We start from the raw sequence: 19071 nt of genomic DNA, 5'->3' as shown, positions 1-19071 counted from the left end.
ATGTAGGCGATTGAGCTCGTTTGTAAATACTGTTGTAATACAAGGGCAGAAGCGGTCTACAGGTTTGCAGACTACTGATGGTCAACCTGTGTTGTTTTTAAGAGCTTGCTTTAAAAATTAAATACCACAAAATCCCGTTACATAACTTACTACTTGATGCACGTCCGTTACACTGCGGTACTTGGTATAAGCGTTTGAGTTTTTCCATAATACAGCTAAGATCGCGTAAATATAAATGTGTCATTAAACCCGCCACCACCTGACACAGCCAATTAGTAAGGTTTGTCACGTAAACAAAACGTGTAAATTCGTTACGAGTACAGCACTAGTGTGTAGTGTATAGTGCAGTATACTAGTACAGCACACCGGTGTGTTGGAGAGCAAAGCCACAACATTTACAATCTGAGTACGACGTTTCGCCAGTAATTACAACTAGCTTCATCAGGTGGATGATATTGGTCGCGAAAGCCGCCGTGTTAAATTTACGACTGAGTCGACCTATGTGACGCTCAGGACCGGTTCTGATATAACTCGCCACCGAACACATGGCACACAAATACCCACACGTATACACAATACAAACAAAGATCCTCCGTATAGCCTTAGCAGACTGTAGGGGCAAGTGCTGTTAACGAGCACTTATGAAGGCCAGAACGCCACACGAGGGGGTGGGTGGCCAGCACCACGCCCGACCGCCTTTGTCTCCCCAGTGGCGATGTTTACACATCGCACCAGGTACTCATTTGAGGCTGAGTCGACATAGGAGAGGCCCAGGACCGGTTCAGATAATCGTCACCGGTGTTGGCCGTGAGCGGAAATCGAACCCGGGTGGCCGGGTTCAGTAGCGCAGCGCACTAACCGCTACACTACCGCTCCCCACATACACAATACACACACACAGACACAACACGCAAAGACACCCCGTGTAGCCTTAACAGACTGTTAGGGCAAGTGCTGCAAACGAGCACCCATGAAGGCGGGCACGGCACACGCACGCCCGGCACACACAACCACGGACACGAATACACACAAACCCATACGCGCCCACGCGCACACAATTAAGCAGAGATTACATCCCAAGGATGATTTTTTTCGTCTCATATAATGACGGCCTGGAGCAGCGTCACTCGCAACCACGGTACACACACCACACACAGGGTACTTACAATACACACACACAGGGTACTCACACACCTCCCCCCACATGATACCTACACTCACACCACACACAGGGTACTTACAATACACACACACACACGATACTTACTCATACCACGCACATAGGATACTTACACACGCGATACATGGATGCATACCTACACACACGATACTTACACATACATACGATACTGACACCACACAGACGATACGTACACACACGATACTATACACACACGATACTTACACACACACACACGATACTTACACACACACACGATACTTACACACTCACACGATACCTACACACACACAGGATACTTACACACTCACACGATACCTACACACACACAGGATACTTACACACACACACGATACTTCACACACACACACGATACTTACACACACGATACTTACACACACACACACACGATACTTACACACACACACGATACTTACACACACACACGATACTTACACACTCACACGATACCTACACACACAGGATACTTACACACACACACGATACTTCACACACACACACACGATACTTACACACACGATACTTACACACACACGATACTTCACACACACACACACACGATACTTACAGACACACACGATACTTACACACACACAGAGCACCACAGATCCACACAGCAGTGGAGGCCGCAGCCGGCGACTCTGCCAACATCACAGGAGCTGCTGCTGCTGTTGTTGCTGTTCCTGCTGCTGCAGTTGTTGCTGCTGCTGTTGTTGTTCCTACTGCTGCTGGTGTTGCTCTTATTGTTGTTGCTGTTGCTGCTGATGTTGTATCGGTGCCGGCGGGCTGTCTGTGACCCTGTCGCGACTCGGGAATAATTTATGCGATTGTGGAAGGTGGGTGGTGGGTGGTGGTGGTGGTGGTGGGGTGGTGGTGGTGGTGGGTGGTGGGTGGTGGTGATGGTGGGCGGTGATGGTGGTGAGTGGGTGGTGGAGATGGTGGTGGTGGGTGGCTGGTGATGCTTGTGGGTGTGTGGTGGTGATGGTGGGCGGTGATGGTGATGATGGTGGTGGTGGGTGGGTGGTGATGATGGTGGTGGTGGGTGGGTGGTGGGTGGTGGTGATGGTGGTGATGGGTGGGTGGTGATAGTGGTGATGGTGGTGGTGGTGGGTGGGTGGTGGTGATGGTGGTGGTGGTGGGCGGTGATGGTGGTAATGATGGTGGTGGTGGGTGGGTGGTGGTGATGGTGGTGGTGGGTGGTGATGGTGATGGTGGTGGGTGTTGGTGGTGGGGTGGTTGGGGGTCGTGCAGAGTTCAGCTTGCCGGCACAGTCGCATTGAAACCCACTCCACGTTTACGCACGCCGGGGACACATTCATCAACGGCACCGAAATTAAATTCACGTGTCCCGCAAAGTTTGGGCGCCTCCTGTCGTTTCCAGCCACAAACCCCCCCCCCACCCCCCTCTCTCTTTCTCGCTCTCTAGAAATGTGTCTGGTGTGTTGCTGTGTTCGCTGGCGCTGCGTCGATCCGTGTTGTCCCGTGCGATGTTCCGTGCCTCCGATTAGCGCACGGTCGGCTACGTGTACGGTGCAGAGGAAAACAGTTCAGCATACGTGCGTGTGTGCGTCTCGTGCGCGCGTTGCGTTGTATGTGTGTGGTGTGTGCATGTTGTTTTGTTGCGTGTGTGGTGTGTGCATGTTGTTGTGTTGTTGTGTGTGGTGTGTGCATGTTGTTGTGTTGCGTGTGTGGTGTGTGCATGTTGTTGTGTTGTTGTGTGTGGTGTGTGCATGTTGTTGTGTGTGGTGTGTGCATGTTGTTGTGTTTTGTGTGTGGTGTGTGCATGTTGTTGTGTTGTGTGTGTGGTGTGTGCATGTTGTTGTGTTGTTGTGTGTGGTGTGTGCATGTTGTTGTGTTTTGTGTGTGGTGTGTGCATGTTGTTGTGTTTTGTGTGTGGTGTGTGCATGTTGTTGTGTTTTGTGTTCTTTGTGTGTGGTGTGTGTGTGTGTGCATGTTGTTGTGTTGTTATGTTTTGTGTTCTTTGTGTGTGGTGTGTGTGTGCATGTTGTTGTGTTGTTGTGTTGTTGTGTGTGGTGTGTGAATGTTGTTGTGTTGCGTGTGCTTTGTGTGCGGTGTGTGCATGTTGTTGTGCTTTGTGTGTGGTGTGTGCATGTTGTTGTGTTGTTGTGTTGTTGTGTGTGGTGTGTGCATGTTGTTGTGTTGTTGTGTTGTGTGTGGTGTGTGCATGTTGTTGTGTTGTTGTGTTTTGTGTGCGGTGTGTGCATGTTGTTGTGTTGTTGTGTGTGGTGTGTGCATGTTGTTGTGTTGTTGTGTGTGGTGTGTGCATGTTGTTGTGTTGTTGTGTTGTTGTGTGGTGTGTGCATGTTGTTGTGTTGTTGTGTTGTGTGTGGTGTGTGCATGTTGTTGTGTTGTTGTGTTGTGTGTGGTGTGTGCATGTTGTTGTATTGTGTGTGTTGTGTGTGGTGTGTGCATGTTGTTGTGTTGTTGTGTTGTGTGTGGTGTGTGCATGTTGTTGTGTTGTTGTGTGTGTTGTGTGTGGTGTGTGCATGTTGTTGTGTTGCGTGTGCTTTGTGTGTGGTGTGTGTGTGTGCATGTTGTTGTGTTGCGTGTGTGCGGTGTGTGCGGGTGTGCATTGCGCGTGGTCTGTGTACGAACGTGTTACGTGCGTGCACGAGACGCACGTTGTGTATGTGCATCGTGTGATGTGTGCCTGCGTCGCGTGTGTGTGTTGTGGCGTGTGTGTGTGTGTTGTGTATTTAGTGCGTCTGTGTGTTTGGGAATGTGCTGGGAATGTGTTGTATGTGTGGTGTGTGTACGCTTGTATGTGCGTGTGATATATATATGTATTGTGCGCACGTGTGTTTGTGTATATGTTTGTTTTATAGTGTCTTGTATACACGTGTGGGCGTGTGTTGTGTACACATTTGTGTGTCATATATGTGATTATTTTTACTTTTTCGTATGTCTGTGTGCCCGCTAACAGTACTTGCCCCTACAGTTTGTTACAGGCTATACGGGGGATCTTTGTCTTTGTTGATAGCAGCACTTGTCCCAATAGCCAGTCTGGGCTACACGGGGGAGGTGCGTCTTTGTTTTACGGATGAAATGCGACTTACAAATATACATGATGATTATTAATTCTATTTCATACTGGAGAACGCCAAAACATGCCTGAAACATACATACGTGCACTGTACAAACACGTGTGCATGTATATTCATGTATACTGTACACTAAACTTAACTCAAAGCGTCGAACATTGAATGACAAATCAATGCCAAATTACAATAACGACTGCTTCTGAGGCTTTCATCCAGCAGTTCAACGATCATGACTGCTCATGATGACGAGGACGTCACAAAGGCCAACGTGACAAAGATCCCCCGTATAGCCTCAACACACTTGAGGGGGCAAGTGCTGTTAGCCATCACCTATGAAAGCCACACAAAAAAACCCACACGTTTATTTAAACCACGAAGGCTCAATAATAGGCCTTACGTCGATGAAACGATAGCTCAACGATAGCTGCTGACTTACCGCTGTATTTATACACACACACAGTGCACGCTATGTTGTATGAGCTGTAGGTGTTCACGACACTTGAAAAAAAATCTATACACACAAGTATACCTACGCTGCAGACGTTGCGACGTTGTGGCATCAATGAATGAATTAACACACTCATTAAGAACATACAAGTGGGTACTACATACATACACGTGGGTACTACATACATACACACGCGCGCACTAATCGCGAAGATACACTCTCTTTGCACGGTCTGTGGACAGCGGGACCTGAGGCCTGCTTTAGTCACGAGGCTTTAGTCAGCGAGGCTTCAGCCACCGATGCTTTAGTCACCGAGGCTTTAGCCACCGAGGCTTTAGCCACCGAGGCTTTAGTCATCGATGCTTTAGTCACCGAGACTTTAGTCACCGATGCTTTAGCCACCGAGGCTTTAGCCACCGAGGCTTTAGCCACCGAGGCTTTAGTCACCGAAGCTTTAGTCACCGAGGCTTTAGTCACCGAGGCTTTGGTCACCGAGGCTTTGGTCACCGATGCTTTGGTCACCGAGGTTTTAGTCACCGATGCTTTGGTCACCGAGGCTTTAGTCACCGATGCTTTGGTCACCGAGGCTTTAGTCACCGAGGCTTTAGCCACCGAGGCTTTAGCCACCGAGGCTTTAGCCACCCAGGCTTTAGCCACCGAGGCTTTAGTCACCGATGCTTTAGCCACCGAGGCTTTAGTCACCGAGGCTTTAGCCACCGAAGCTTTAGCCACCGAGGCTTTAGTCAGCGAGGCTTCAGCCACCGATGCTTTAGTCACCGAGGCTTTAGCCACCGAGGCTTTAGCCACCGAGGCTTTAGTCACCGATGCTTTAGCCACCGAGGCTTTAGCCACCGAGGCTTTAGCCACCGAGGCTTTATTCACCGAGGCTTTAGTCACCGAGGCTTTAGTCACCGAGGCTTTAGCCACCGAGGCTTTATTCACCGAGGCTTTAGTCACCGATGATTTAGCCACCGAGGCTTTAGTCATCGAGGCTTTAGCCACCGATGCTTTAGTCACCGATGCTTTAGTCACCGAGGATTTAGCCACCGAGGCTTTAGCCACCGAGGCTTTATTCACCGAGGCTTTAGTCACCGAGGCTTTAGCCACCGAGGCTTTAGTCACCGAGGCTTTAGCCCCCGGGGCTTTAGTCACCGATGCTTTAGTCACCGATGCTTTAGTCACCGAGGCTTTAGTCACCAATGCTTTAGCCACCGAGGCTTTAGTCACCGAGGCTTTAGCCACCGAGGCTTTAGTCACCAATGCTTTAGCCACCGATGCTTTAGTCACCGATGCTTTAGCCACCGATGCTTTAGCCACCGAGGCTTTAGCCACCGATGCTTTAGCCACCGAGGCTTTAGCCACCGATGCTTTAGCCACCGATGCTTTAGTCGCCGAAGCTTTAGTCACCGAGGCTTTAGCCACCGAAGCTTTAGTCACCGATGCTTTAGTCACCGAGGATTTAGCCACCGAGGCTTTAGCCACCGAGGCTTTATTCACCGAGGCTTTAGTCACCGAGGCTTTAGCCACCGAGGCTTTAGTCACCGAGGCTTTAGCCACCGGGGCTTTAGTCACCGATGCTTTAGTCACCGATGCTTTAGTCACCGAGGCTTTAGTCACCAATGCTTTAGCCACCGAGGCTTTAGTCACCGAGGCTTTAGCCACCGAGGCTTTAGTCACCAATGCTTTAGCCACCGATGCTTTAGTCACCGATGCTTTAGCCACCGATGCTTTAGCCACCGAGGCTTTAGCCACCGATGCTTTAGCCACCGAGGCTTTAGCCACCGATGCTTTAGCCACCGATGCTTTAGTCGCCGAAGCTTTAGTCACCGAGGCTTTAGCCACCGAAGCTTTAGTCACCGATGCTTTAGTCACCGAGGCTTTAGTCACCGAGGCTTCAGCCACCGAGGCTTTAGTCACCGAGGCTTTAGTCACCGAGGATTTAGCCACCGAGGCTTTAGCCACTGAGGCTTTATTCACCGAGGCTTTAGTCACCGATGCTTTAGCCACCGAGGCTTTAGCCACCGATGCTTTAGCCACCGAGGCTTTAGCCACCGATGCTTTAGCCACCGATGCTTTAGTCGCCGAAGCTTTAGTCACCGAGGCTTTAGCCACCGAAGCTTTAGTCACCGATGCTTTAGTCACCGAGGCTTTAGTCACCGAGGCTTCAGCCACCGAGGCTTTAGTCACCGAGGCTTTAGTAACCGAGGCTTTAGTCACCGAGGCTTCAGCCACCGAGGCTTTAGTCACCGATGCTTTAGTCACCGAGGCTTCAGCCACCGAGGCTTTAGTCACCGAGGCTTTAGTCACCGAGGCTTAAGTCACCGAGGCTTCAGCCACCGAGGCTTTAGTCACCGAGGCTTTAGTCACCGGGGCTTTAGTCACCGAGGCTTCAGCCACCGAGGTTTTAGTCACCGATGCTTTAGTCACCGAGGCTTTAGTCACCGAGGCTTCAGCCACCGAGGCTTTAGTCACCGATGCTTTAGTCACCGAGGCTTCAGCCACCGAGGCTTTAGTCACCGAGGCTTTAGTCACCGAGGCTTTAGTCACCGAGGCTTTAGTCACCGAGGCTTTAGCCACCGAGGCTTCAGTCACCGAGGCTTCAGTCACCGAGGCTTTAGTCACCGAGGCTTTAGTCACCGAGGCTTTAGTCACCGATGCTTTAGTCACCGAGGCTTTAGTCACCGAGGCTTTAGTCACCGAGGCTTTAGCCACCGAGGCTTCAGTCACCGAGGCTTCAGTCACCGAGGCTTTAGTCACCGAGGCTTTAGTCACCGAGGCTTTAGCCACCGAGGCTTCAGTCACCGATGCTTTAGTCACCGAGGCTTTAGTCACCGAGGCTTTAGTCACCGAGGCTTCAGCCACCGAGGCTTTAGTCACCGATGCTTTAGTCACCGAGGCTTTAGTCACCGAGGCTTTAGTCACCGAGGCTTTAGCCACCGAGGCTTCAGTCACCGAGGCTTCAGTCACCGAGGCTTTAGTCACCGAGGCTTTAGTCACCGAGGCTTTAGCCACCGAGGCTTCAGTCACCGATGCTTTAGTCACCGAGGCTTTAGTCACCGAGGCTTTAGTCACCGAGGCTTCAGCCACCGAGGCTTCAGTCACCGAGGCTTCAGTCACCGAGGCTTTAGTCACCGAGGCTTTAGTCACCGAGGCTTTAGCCACCGAGGCTTCAGTCACCGATGCTTTAGTCACCGAGGCTTTAGTCACCGAGGCTTTAGTCACCGAGGCTTCAGCCACCGAGGCTTTAGTCACCGAGGCTTTAGTCACCGAGGCTTTAGCCACCGAGGCTTTAGTCACCGACTCGGCCTTCCACGTGGGCCGACAGTCAAGTAAATTGTGTGCGTTCCACTCGTGACTACATTGAGTTTCCATCGTAGCTATTGTTACATACTTTACAAGTGCTCGCTTGACAATAACCTATCACTCCTAAGTTAAAATAAAAAATGCTCAACTCATGTGTTGTCGTCACAAATACATTCCCCAGTTCCAGTTGGAATTTGTTTCTTATCGAAGGCTCCCAATTGCAGCCACGCGCGATCTCCAAAAACAAAGGTCCCTCCCCTCCTTAGTTGTAGCCTCAGCAAACTCTTGGGGCAAGTGCTGTTAGCGAGCACCTATGAAGGACGGCTCGGCACACGAGGGGGGCCGCAGGGGGTGGCCAGCACCACGCCCGGCCGCCCACGTCTGCCGAGTGGCGATGTTCACTACACACCGTACCGGGCACAGTACTCATTTGAGGCTGAGTCGACCTAGGTGATGCCCAGGACCACGATATCCACCACACTCTACACGAGCAGTTGTGCCCCTCTTTGCTCCTTCTGCTATGACGAGGGACCCATTGCCCGAAACGTCGGCCTGCTACTGTATACGGTACTGTATAGTGTGCAACGTATTGAATGTGATCAGTCAGTCTCTCTCTTTTCTTTGGAGTTGTGCCTGAGCGGAAGTTGTTTTTCGTAACGTTGCTCGCCTCATTTTCTTTGGAAGTGAGCAAACATTGCCAGGCCCAGCGAAACGGAAGGAGACCCACCTTTGGCAATATTGACTTATGGCGGTGTGTGGCCGGTGTAGATATATACACACACACACATATATGTTTAAACCGCGTCTCGCGGACTTATTTGTGTCCCGACGCTGGGTCCCGTATATCTGTCGAGACGGCGGTACTTTAACGGACGTGCGAAAGGAAGCCGGGGTGGAGGGAGCGGTGGCGCAGTGGTTAAGGCACTATAACGTGGCAAGTCACCGCTCAGATGCGTACAGCGTGAGAGCGGTGACGTGATACATCTGTCTGAAGCGGCTCATGTGCCACTCTCACTACACACACTCAACTCTTCGTCATCAACACCATACCGACCGGCAGGGTGAAGTATGGTCAATCGATCACCATGACCGTCGACACGGCGTTGGGAAGGCCCAACTTTACCCGCCAATGGATCAACAAAAAGGCTGAATGTTGCGAGAATTCTTTAAATTAATGTTACGATAATTATTTAAATGGAATATGGCTGTACGTGTTAGTCGGGTGTCTGTCAGTATTCGTACGATAGAGTAGCAGTACTATCAACGTCACTGGCAGTAGCTATTCCCACGAAAATAAATCCACTTTAGTGGCATCGATTTCATGAATAATCAATTTTGAGCTCAACTAAATTGAATCGATTAATCGCACAAAATGTTGCAAATTGAGTTGAACGCTGAAGTGTTTTTTTTTATATTAGGAAAGTTTCACGAACCCAAGTTAGAATTGCACAGCGATAGTTTATCCAAATGATGTTGTACCATATTCACAGATCGAAATCAACGCCGTAACAGAATCACACGCAACAAAAAAAAACAGCACAGCATAGGATCACCAAACAAAAGTTTACCATTCATATATTATCACCGAGTGTGGAACTCAACGACCCTACATAATGCCGACACCGCGTTACGAGGGCCTTCATCCAGCAGCGGATTTACAGAGGCTGCAAAAACTCTGGCCGCGAAAATAATGGCGAATAGCACTGCAAATAAAACACGCGCGCGGATAGAGGGCGGCGACGCTTTATTCAACAGAGGGTAATAACGTAAACACACTTTTTTTTATATATACGACGCAGATAAACGCGATGAATGATTTTGTATATTATATATGTTTAAATAAAAACCTCGCTTTCATTAAGGAAAATACAAATGCGACATCGCCACGCGCGGTCCGCACGGGAGCTATAGCGCTGAATATTTCACGCAGTAATTACCTCTCACCTGGATTTTAAACTCAGCCAAATAAATACTCCCATTACAGAAATTACAGTCCGCATATTCGTTCCTAAATTATACGAGAATGGTTTACTTAACGAGACACGCGTGCGTTATTTCAGTAGCACAAATAGGAATGGCTTAAATTTCGATTTTAAGCTTTCGTGACTGCAGGGATTCATCTTCTTGGTTCTTTCGGTAAAGTCACGTAGAAGGGAAATAATAAAATAATAAAAATAAAACATAATAAAATATTTCTCACGACGTTTCGGCCACAACGCACACCTGAGGACGGCTGCTTGCGTTGTGGCCGAAACGTCGTGAGAATTATTTTATTATGTTTTCTTTTTATTATTGTATTATTTCACTTCTACGTGACTTTACCGAAAGAACCAAGAAGAGGAATGGCTTACTTAATATTGTACTATGCACTGGCGTGTGTGTTTATGCAGGGATGTGTGTTCGGATGTATGTGTGTACGCCTGTGTGTGGCCTAAGTCAGTGCTTACGGATGTTTCGGCATGTGTTATGATACAAGTGTGTCTGTATGTATGTATGTGGATCGGTAGTGTAGCGGTTCACTCGCTGCGCTACGAACCCGGCGATCTGAGTTAGATACCCTCTCTCTTGTGGCCGCCTCGACTGTGCTGTATCCTATTGTGATTGTCAGTTTTGTATTCGTTTTGTCTCCATGGCTCCATCAGCTCAGTTGTTACGTTGAACGTCAGATTGTCATGAACGGTCAATAATCGATTATCACGCACACACACACTCGAGCAACCAATATTCATCGATGCAATGCCACAGTCCTATAGATACAATACACAGGCTTTTATTCCTCACTGGCTAGCGGAAGGAGGTGATGGGGTGACCGGATGACCACATGCAGAGGCGAGAGGGACACTAGCCGTGGTGTACCGGGTGTGTAAATGATCTTTAGGGTCGCAGACTTAGTTGAAATTAAGCTTCCGACGGACATACGCAGGCCAATCGCCTACGCCGTGCACACTGGTGGTGGGGGGGGGGGTGCTGATGGATCGGCAGTCAAGAATAATGACAGAGCAGCAGCAGCAGCAGCGGCGGCCAGGGAGGGAATGGAATGCATCCGATAAGGGGTCGTCCAACCACCGCGGAGATGGAGCGATCAAATCGGGGCTCGCGTGCAGCTCAGCTTGCCAGATGGATCGTTCCCGTCGCCGAATCGCGAGGGATTTAGTAGCGGTGCGGCTTGGAGGGAGCTCACCGTCCAGCAGTGGATTGGCCAAGGCTCATTGTGATCAGGGTGATGACGCATAACGCAGCAGCGGCAGCAGCGTCTTGGCACCGCGTTCCAAACCGTGGGGGGGGGGGGGGGGGGGTTGAGAGCCCAGAGCGGTCTGTATTGGGAGCCGTATCTACTCTACAGCTGGTGACCCCTCGATTCGGCTCCATTATTCTCCCCCTCGAGCGGGCCCGACTCGCAACTGAGCCCCCCGTTGTCTCCCCCCCCCCCTATGACCGTAGGAAGTGACAAAAAAAGCGCCAACAACTTGTCCACCCGAGGGTCAAAAGATTGGAAGGTCAGGGGAGGATTCGACGCCTTCCACCGCGTTCAATCGGAGAACGTTGTGTGTGTGTTGGAGGGGAGGGGGTGAGAGGAGGAGGTGGTGAGGAGGAGGAGGAGGGGGGGTGGGTGTCCTCTGCTTGAACCGGCGGTGGCATTGTCATGGTCGAGACCAGAGAATTAAAACAAAGGCCGCCTTCAACCCCGCCAGCGAGGCCACCGAGATCGCGAACTTAACAACAACAACAACAGCAGCGGCGGCAGCAGCGGCAGCGGCGGTAGCGGCCAGCTTGGCTCGCGCTACGCGCAGTCACACACTTGCCCCAACAGTCTGTTAAGGCTTCTCGGGGGATCTTTGTTTTTGTGCATAATACACACTCACATACCGAGAAAGTGTTTGTGCGTCTGTCTGTAGCACTTCCCACAAAAGTACGTTAGGGTTATACTGGGGATCGTTGTGCGTTGTATGCTGCACGATACATACCCCCCGGGATACGACGTGTGATCGTGTCTCTGTGTGTGTGTGACTGCTGTATGTTGCCCCAACATTTTGTTGAGGCTATACGGTGCCTGGCTGTATGTTGTGTCTGTACGCTGCGAGATACGTGCTCACAGACAGCGTGTGTTCTGAATAATACGTACGTGCATGCTAGTTCTGATCGCACCAACCCCCTCGTTGCGCCGTACCCGCCTTGATAGGTGCTCGCTAACAGCACTTGCCCCATCAGCCTGATATAGGCTACACGGGGGATATTTATCTTTGTAAGACTGTGCGTGGCTATCGGGCGGTAGCGCTGTGCGCGACTCAGTGGGTGAGTAGTTTCACCGCGCCACGAACCGAGCCATTCGAGTTCGATTCCCTCGAGTAAAACACGTGAACCGATCCAGCGCCAACACTTAGGTCGGCTCAGCCTTAAAAAAACAAAAAAAAGCCTCCACATCTGGAGCGCTGTCTAAACATCAGCACCGGGCAGGACACAAAAGGCCAGTCATTTGATAGGCCCGATACAAACCCCCAACCCTCTCGTACGCCAACAACGCTTGCCCCAACAGTCTACGTTGGACGTCGCACGCATGTGTGTGTGTGCGTGTACCTGTGTGCGTGTGTGTGTGTGTACCTGTGTGCGTGCGCGTGTATGTGTGTGTGTACCTGTGTGCGTGTGTATTTGTGTGTGTGTTGATTACTTACAGGCGCCGTGCTTTAGGGTTCATTGCGAGTCACGGCGATGAAGGCGGTTCGTAGCCGGCACCGCGACGTCTCGCGTCGCTGCTGTTCCCCCCGTGGGTGGGTCCCAGGGTCCCCCACCTCGCCTCGCCTGGACACGCGGACTCCTCGCGCGGTCGGCGTGAGCTGAACGAGAAGGCGCGAGCAGCGTGCGTCGTCTGTGTGTGTCTGTCTGTGTGTGTGTGTCTGTGTGTGTGTGTCTGTTTGTGAGTGTCTGTGTGTGTCTGTGTGTGTGCCTGTGTGTGTGTGTGTCTGTGTGTGTGTCTGTCTCTGTGTGTGTGTCTGTGTGTGTGTCTGTTTGTGAGTGTCTGTGTGTGTCTGTGTGTGTCTGTGTGTGTGTCTGTGTGTGTGTCTCTGTGTGTGTCTGTGTGTCTGTGTGTGTGTCTGTGTGTGTGTCTGTGTGTGGGTGTCTGTCTGTGTGTGTCTGTGTGTGTGTGTATGTGTGTCTGTGTATGTGTGTCTGTGTGTGTGTCTGTGTGTGTCTCTGTGTGTCTGTGTGTCTTTGTGTCTGTGTGTCTGTGTGTGTGTCTGTGTGTGTGTCTGTCTGTGTGTGTCTGTGTGTGTGTGTGTCTGTGTGTGTCTCTGTGTGTGTGTCTGTGTGTGTGTACGGGTGGATGTCTGTGTGTGTGTACGTGTGGATGTATCTGTCTTTGTTTTTGCACGCTTGGGTGTCTGTGGATGTCGATTCACGCTCACGACCAACACCAGCGACGATTATCTGAAGCTGTCCCGGGCCTCCCCTAGGTCGACTCAGCCTCAAATAAGCACCTGGTGCGGTGTGTAAGCATCGCCACTCGGGAGACAAAGGCGGACGGGCATGGTGCTGGACACCCACCCCCTCGTGTGCCGTTCCGGCCTTCATAGGCGCTCGCTCACAGTACTTGCCCCAACAGTCTATTAAGGCTATACGGGTGTGTGCGTGTCTTGTCAGTCATCCCAGTCAGTCACCCCTCCTGCCAGCGTATCCTACAAGTGCACCTAGCCTGGCACAAGCGCCGTGGTGACGTCACCGCTACTTTAGCGGCGAGCGGCGATTGTTGTTGTTGAGTCTGGGCTGTGTGTGTCTTTGTGTGTATTTGTGTGTTTACAAATACGTATATTTTACATGTGTATGTATGTCTGTCTGTGCGTATGTATATATCGCGATTTATACTCATATCTCTGTGGGTGTGCACATTTAAAAACCCCTTCTACAACTCAAGAAACCCGCATACGAAAATAAGCGCACGTACCAAAGCACATGCTATAGACACACACATGCACACAACTGCTTAGCGTAAGGTGCACACTACCTATGGCAGCTGTCCTACAGCGAGCACTCTTGCGATAACACTGCCTCAAAACAGTGGAATGTGCGTCGAAATAAACACTCACACGCACTCACTCTCATTACACTCACACTGACCACACTCACACCACACTCACTACACTCACTCTCACCACACTCACTCTCATTACACTCATCACACTCACTCTCATTACACTCACCACACTCACACTCACTCTCATTACACTCACTCTCACCACACTCACACCTCACTCACTCTCACCACACTCACTCATCACACTCACACTCACCACTCTCACCATACTCACACCTCACTCACTCTCACCACACTCACTCATTACACTCACACCACACTCACTCTCACCACACTCATACCTCACTCTCACCACACTCACCACTCACCACACTCATACTCACCACACTCATACTCACCACACTCATACTCACCACACTCATACTCACCACACTCACCACACTCACTCTCACCACACTCACACTCACCACACTCACCACACTCACACTCACCACACTCACTCTCACCACGCTCACCACACTCACTCTCACCACACTCACCACACTCACACTCACCACACTCACACTCACCACACTCACTTTCACCACACTCACCACGCTCACTCTCACCACACTCACCACACTCACTCTCACCATACTCACCACACTCACTCACCACTCTCACCACACTCACTCACCACTCTCACCACACTCACTCTCATCACACTCATCACACTCACCACTCTCACCACACTCACCACACTTACTCTCACCACACACACTTTCACCACACTCACCACACTCACTCCCACTACACTGACCACACTCACCACACTCACTCACCACTCTCACCACACTCACCACACTCACTCACCACTCTCACCACACAAACCACACTCACCACTCTCATCACTCTCACCACACTCACTCACCACTCTCACCACACTCACCACACTCACTCTCACCACACTCACCACACTCACTCACCACTCTCACCACACTCACTCTCACCACACTCACCACACTCACCACTCTCACCACACTCACCACACATTTACCACACTCACTCTCACCACACTCACCACACTCACCACACTCACCACACTCACTCTCATCACACTCACTCTCACCACACTCACTCTCACCACATTCACACTCACCACACTCACTCTCACCAAACTCACACTCGCCACGCTCACACTCACCACACTCACACTCACCACTTTCACCACACTCACCCCACACACTCTCACCACACTCACCACACTCACTCTCACCACACTCACCACACTCACTCTCACCACACTCACCACACTCTCTCACCACTCTCACCACACTCTCTCACCACACTCACTCACACCACACTCACCACACTCACTCTCACCACACTCACCACACTCAGTCTCACCACACTCACACTCACCACACTCACCACACTCACTCTCACCACACTCACCACTCTCACCACACTCTCTCACCACACTCACCACACTCACTCTCACCACACTCACCACACTCACTCTCACCACACTCACTCTCACCACACTCACTCTCACCACACTCACCACTCTCACCACACTCTCACCACACTCACTCTCACCATACTCACCACACTCACCACACTCACTACACTCACTCTCACCACATTCACCACACTCACCACTCTCACCACACTCACCACTCTCACCATACTCACCACTCTCACCACACTGACCACACTCACTCTCACCACACTCACCACTCTCACCACACTCTCTCACCACACTCACCCTCACCACACTCACCACACTCACTCTCACCACACTCACCACACTCACCACTCTCACCACACACTCTCACCACACTCTCTCTCACCACACTCACTCTCACCACACTCACCACACTCACACTCACCACACTTAGTCTCACCACACTCACCACACTCACACTCACCACACTTAGTCTCACCACACTCACTCTCACCACACTACACTCACTCCCACTACACCCACTCTCACCACACTCACCACTCTCACCACACTCACCACACTCACTCTCACCACACTCACCACTCTCACTACACTCTCTCACCACACTCACTCTCACCACACTCACCACACTCACTCTCACCACACTCACTCCCACTACACTCAAACTCACTACACTCACACTCACCACACTCTCCACACTCACTCTCACCACACTCACCACACTCACTCGACGGCGCGGCTCCGAGAGAGGCCGAGAGATGAGATTTGAAGTGAATGTCGCCACGGCTTCCATTGGGGTCGCGTTCTCAACTCGCCTCTTGTCAAACTTGGGCGCCTCCTTGTTTTTTGCTCGCTTCTTTCTTCTCTCTCTCTCTCTCATTTTCTCTCTCTCTCTCCTTCTCTCCTTTAAGCAGCGAGTGACGGATTAACTCCGTGTGAACTTGGCTTCACGCTGTCCACCACCACCATCCACCCACCCACCAACTCAGCCAGCCAGCTTACCACCCCCACCCCCTCTCCCCAAACCACTCACCACCACCCCCACGATTCACCACCCCTCAAACCCTCACCCACCCACCCCTCCAACAAACCCGCTTCATCGCTCCGCAGCCACTGTGTGGTGGGAATGGATCGGGGCGCATCGAATTGCGTTGCCGAGGCGAGAGACGCGGGCCAAGGGTCCGTGCCGGGCAATGGCGCGGATGGTTACATTGCGGGCGGGTTGCGGACTCGACTTAGGTGGTGAGAGGGTTACGGGGACGAGTGTCCAGCGACAGCCGTGTGTATGTGTGTGTGTGTGCAGTGTATGTGTGTGTGCAGTATATATGTGTGTGTGTGTGCAGTATATAGTGCAGTGGGGAGCGGTAGTGTAGCGGTCAGCGCGCTGCGCTATGAACCCGGCGACCCGGGTTCGATTCCCGTTCACGGCCAACACCAGTGACGATTATCTAAACCGGTCCCGGGCCTCCCCTAGGTCGACTCAGCCGCAAATGAGTACCCGGTGCGGTGTGTAAACAACATCGTCACTGGGGAGACAAAGGCGGTCGGGCGTGGTGCTGGCCACCCACCTCCTCGTGTACTGTTCCGGCCTTCATAGATGCTCGCTGACAGCACTTGCCCCTACAGTCTATACGGGGGATCTTTGTCTTGTGTGTGTTATGGGGTTTGTTGTCTCGGGGAGGAGGTGTTACTGTTCCTTACGGGCGCGTGAGTGAAGAAAACGTGAAGAGATCAGGATTCAAGGTTACGGTTAAGGGCCCTGGTATTTGGGGTGAGGTGTTTCAAGTCGACGTCAGAATTCGATGTTAGGGTCATCGTTAGTGATGGTGATGTCATAGGAGTTGAGCTCATAGGTTTGGAGATTTGAGAGAGGGCTTTTTTTCTTCTTAAGGAAAACCAGGCATATAATGGGGTTTCAGTTGAGGGTTATGAATCAGTTTTCAGGGTTTAGTGCTGGATGTTGGAGGAGGGGGTGGGGTTAGGGGTCAGCGAGAGGTCGCGAAGAAGTTTTGACAAAAGGTTATGGAAATGAACTCACGCGTGCTTCTGGATGGTCAATGCAGTGGTCCCTAAAGCATCAATGCGTGCATTGTACTCTGTGACTAGCGCCAGGAGGTCACGATTAATGGTTACGATTAAGGGTCACGATTAAGAAAAGAAAACTAAATTGTGACTGTGGCACCTTCTTTCGCCAGCATCAAAATTATTAAACAAAAATATATATATAATAAGACAATACTTATGTTATTATCACAGCATGTTTGTTCGTATGTTCTACCACAAGCTTGTGTGCGTAATGCAGACTTGATCCCTTGCAAGAGGTGTCTAGTTGATGTCCGAACACCTTAACCACTTCCTGTATTTTGATTTAAAGCTTTCGTGACTGCAGGGATTCATATTCTTGGTTCTTTCGGTAAAAATCACGTAAGAAAGAACCACGAATATACTTCATGTATTCATGCCAGAAAGGGTAAAACCTTTAAAACAATTTCGATTAAATTGTGGCTTTAAAAAATTGTTTCTCAAGATTTTAGTTTTTTTTTATTAAGTGTTCTGTTCCTGATTATGTTTACAATTATGCTTTATTGACCGATTCTCGGCCACGGCTAACATCCGTAGCGAGAGATTTACCTGCACTTTAACTCCACGTCTTTTTTTCCAACAACCCACGCTTACCAGTGGCGGGGAAGTATGGTCATTAAAGCCCCCACGAGCAACAGGGGAGTGAGGAGGGGCTGTACGTCCCAATTAATTTATTCCCCGACACAATCGTCTATAAATCATCACGTAGGTAAAAAAGAATAAAATTAAAATTGATAATTATAATTTTATTCTTTTTTACCTACGTGACTTTACCGAAAAAAACTAAGAGTATGAATCCTTGCAGTCACGAAAGCTTCAAATCTAGAATTATAAATCATTGTATTATTCAAATTTTGCGTGGTCAGGTGCAGATGTATAGGTACAGGCGCAGGTGATTTATCTGCGCAGGGCTCACGTGTCTTCGGGTGAAGTTTACCATCTGTAAGGGGCAGCACTGGTGTGGGACACCGTGATTAAATGCTGACTTGTGGATTTAAAAAAAAAAGCCAACCGATTTTGTCCACATCAGAGTTCGATATTATTCCCGGCGAGCGACTTCACAATGTAACGTGACTGACATGTCGCCACTGATGTCTTCTCGACGTCATACTCCGAGAGCCTTCGCGGGTAAGAGATCTGGCCCGCGGTCCGCCACTTGAAAGACCGGAGGCCAATGTGTGTCCAGGTTTCCCTCGCTTTACGCGGCAGCAGATGCGTTCCGAAATAAACGGCGCACAAAGCGAAATCTGCGCAGCATAGAGCGCAGTCACCCAACCCCACAATGCATCGCACGAGACAGCTGCCTACGGCACAGGCGTACAGTGCAGACAATGTTGTCCCGCGTCCGATCGCATAGCCGCATACGAGCGAATTCAAACCGCATCTATAGGCGAATTTTGGCGAGAAACAGGTTAGCCGCATATGTGCGAAATCGCACAAAACCGAACCCGCATAAATCGAGAGAAACCTGCGTGCAGGTGTATACCTTTGATTGATGCG

At 50.6% G+C, this 19071-nt stretch overlaps 1 long non-coding RNA gene across 2 annotated transcripts in view; it reads right to left on the bottom strand.

Annotated features, from left to right (window-relative positions):
* The window catches only part of LOC133344826 (uncharacterized), a 52362-nt gene extending 35905 nt beyond the window's left edge, over positions 1-16457 (bottom strand). For both annotated transcript variants that reach the window (XR_009755376.1, XR_009755377.1), the window contains exons 1-2: positions 16208-16457; positions 12685-12846 (exon numbers count right to left, since the gene is read on the bottom strand). This is a non-coding gene — a long non-coding RNA (uncharacterized LOC133344826). The remainder of the gene's footprint in view (positions 1-12684; positions 12847-16207) is intronic.
* Between the last annotated feature and the right edge of the window lie 2614 nt (positions 16458-19071).

The sequence above is a fragment of the Lethenteron reissneri genome, chromosome 20, assembly GCF_015708825.2.
Source record: "Lethenteron reissneri isolate LAM-NWPU_2019-01 chromosome 20, ASM1570882v1, whole genome shotgun sequence".
NCBI classification, from domain to species: Eukaryota; Metazoa; Chordata; class Hyperoartia; order Petromyzontiformes; family Petromyzontidae; genus Lethenteron; species Lethenteron reissneri.
The sequence above is the reverse complement of the archived record's forward strand: the minus strand, read 5'-3'. Positions and strand labels throughout refer to the sequence as shown.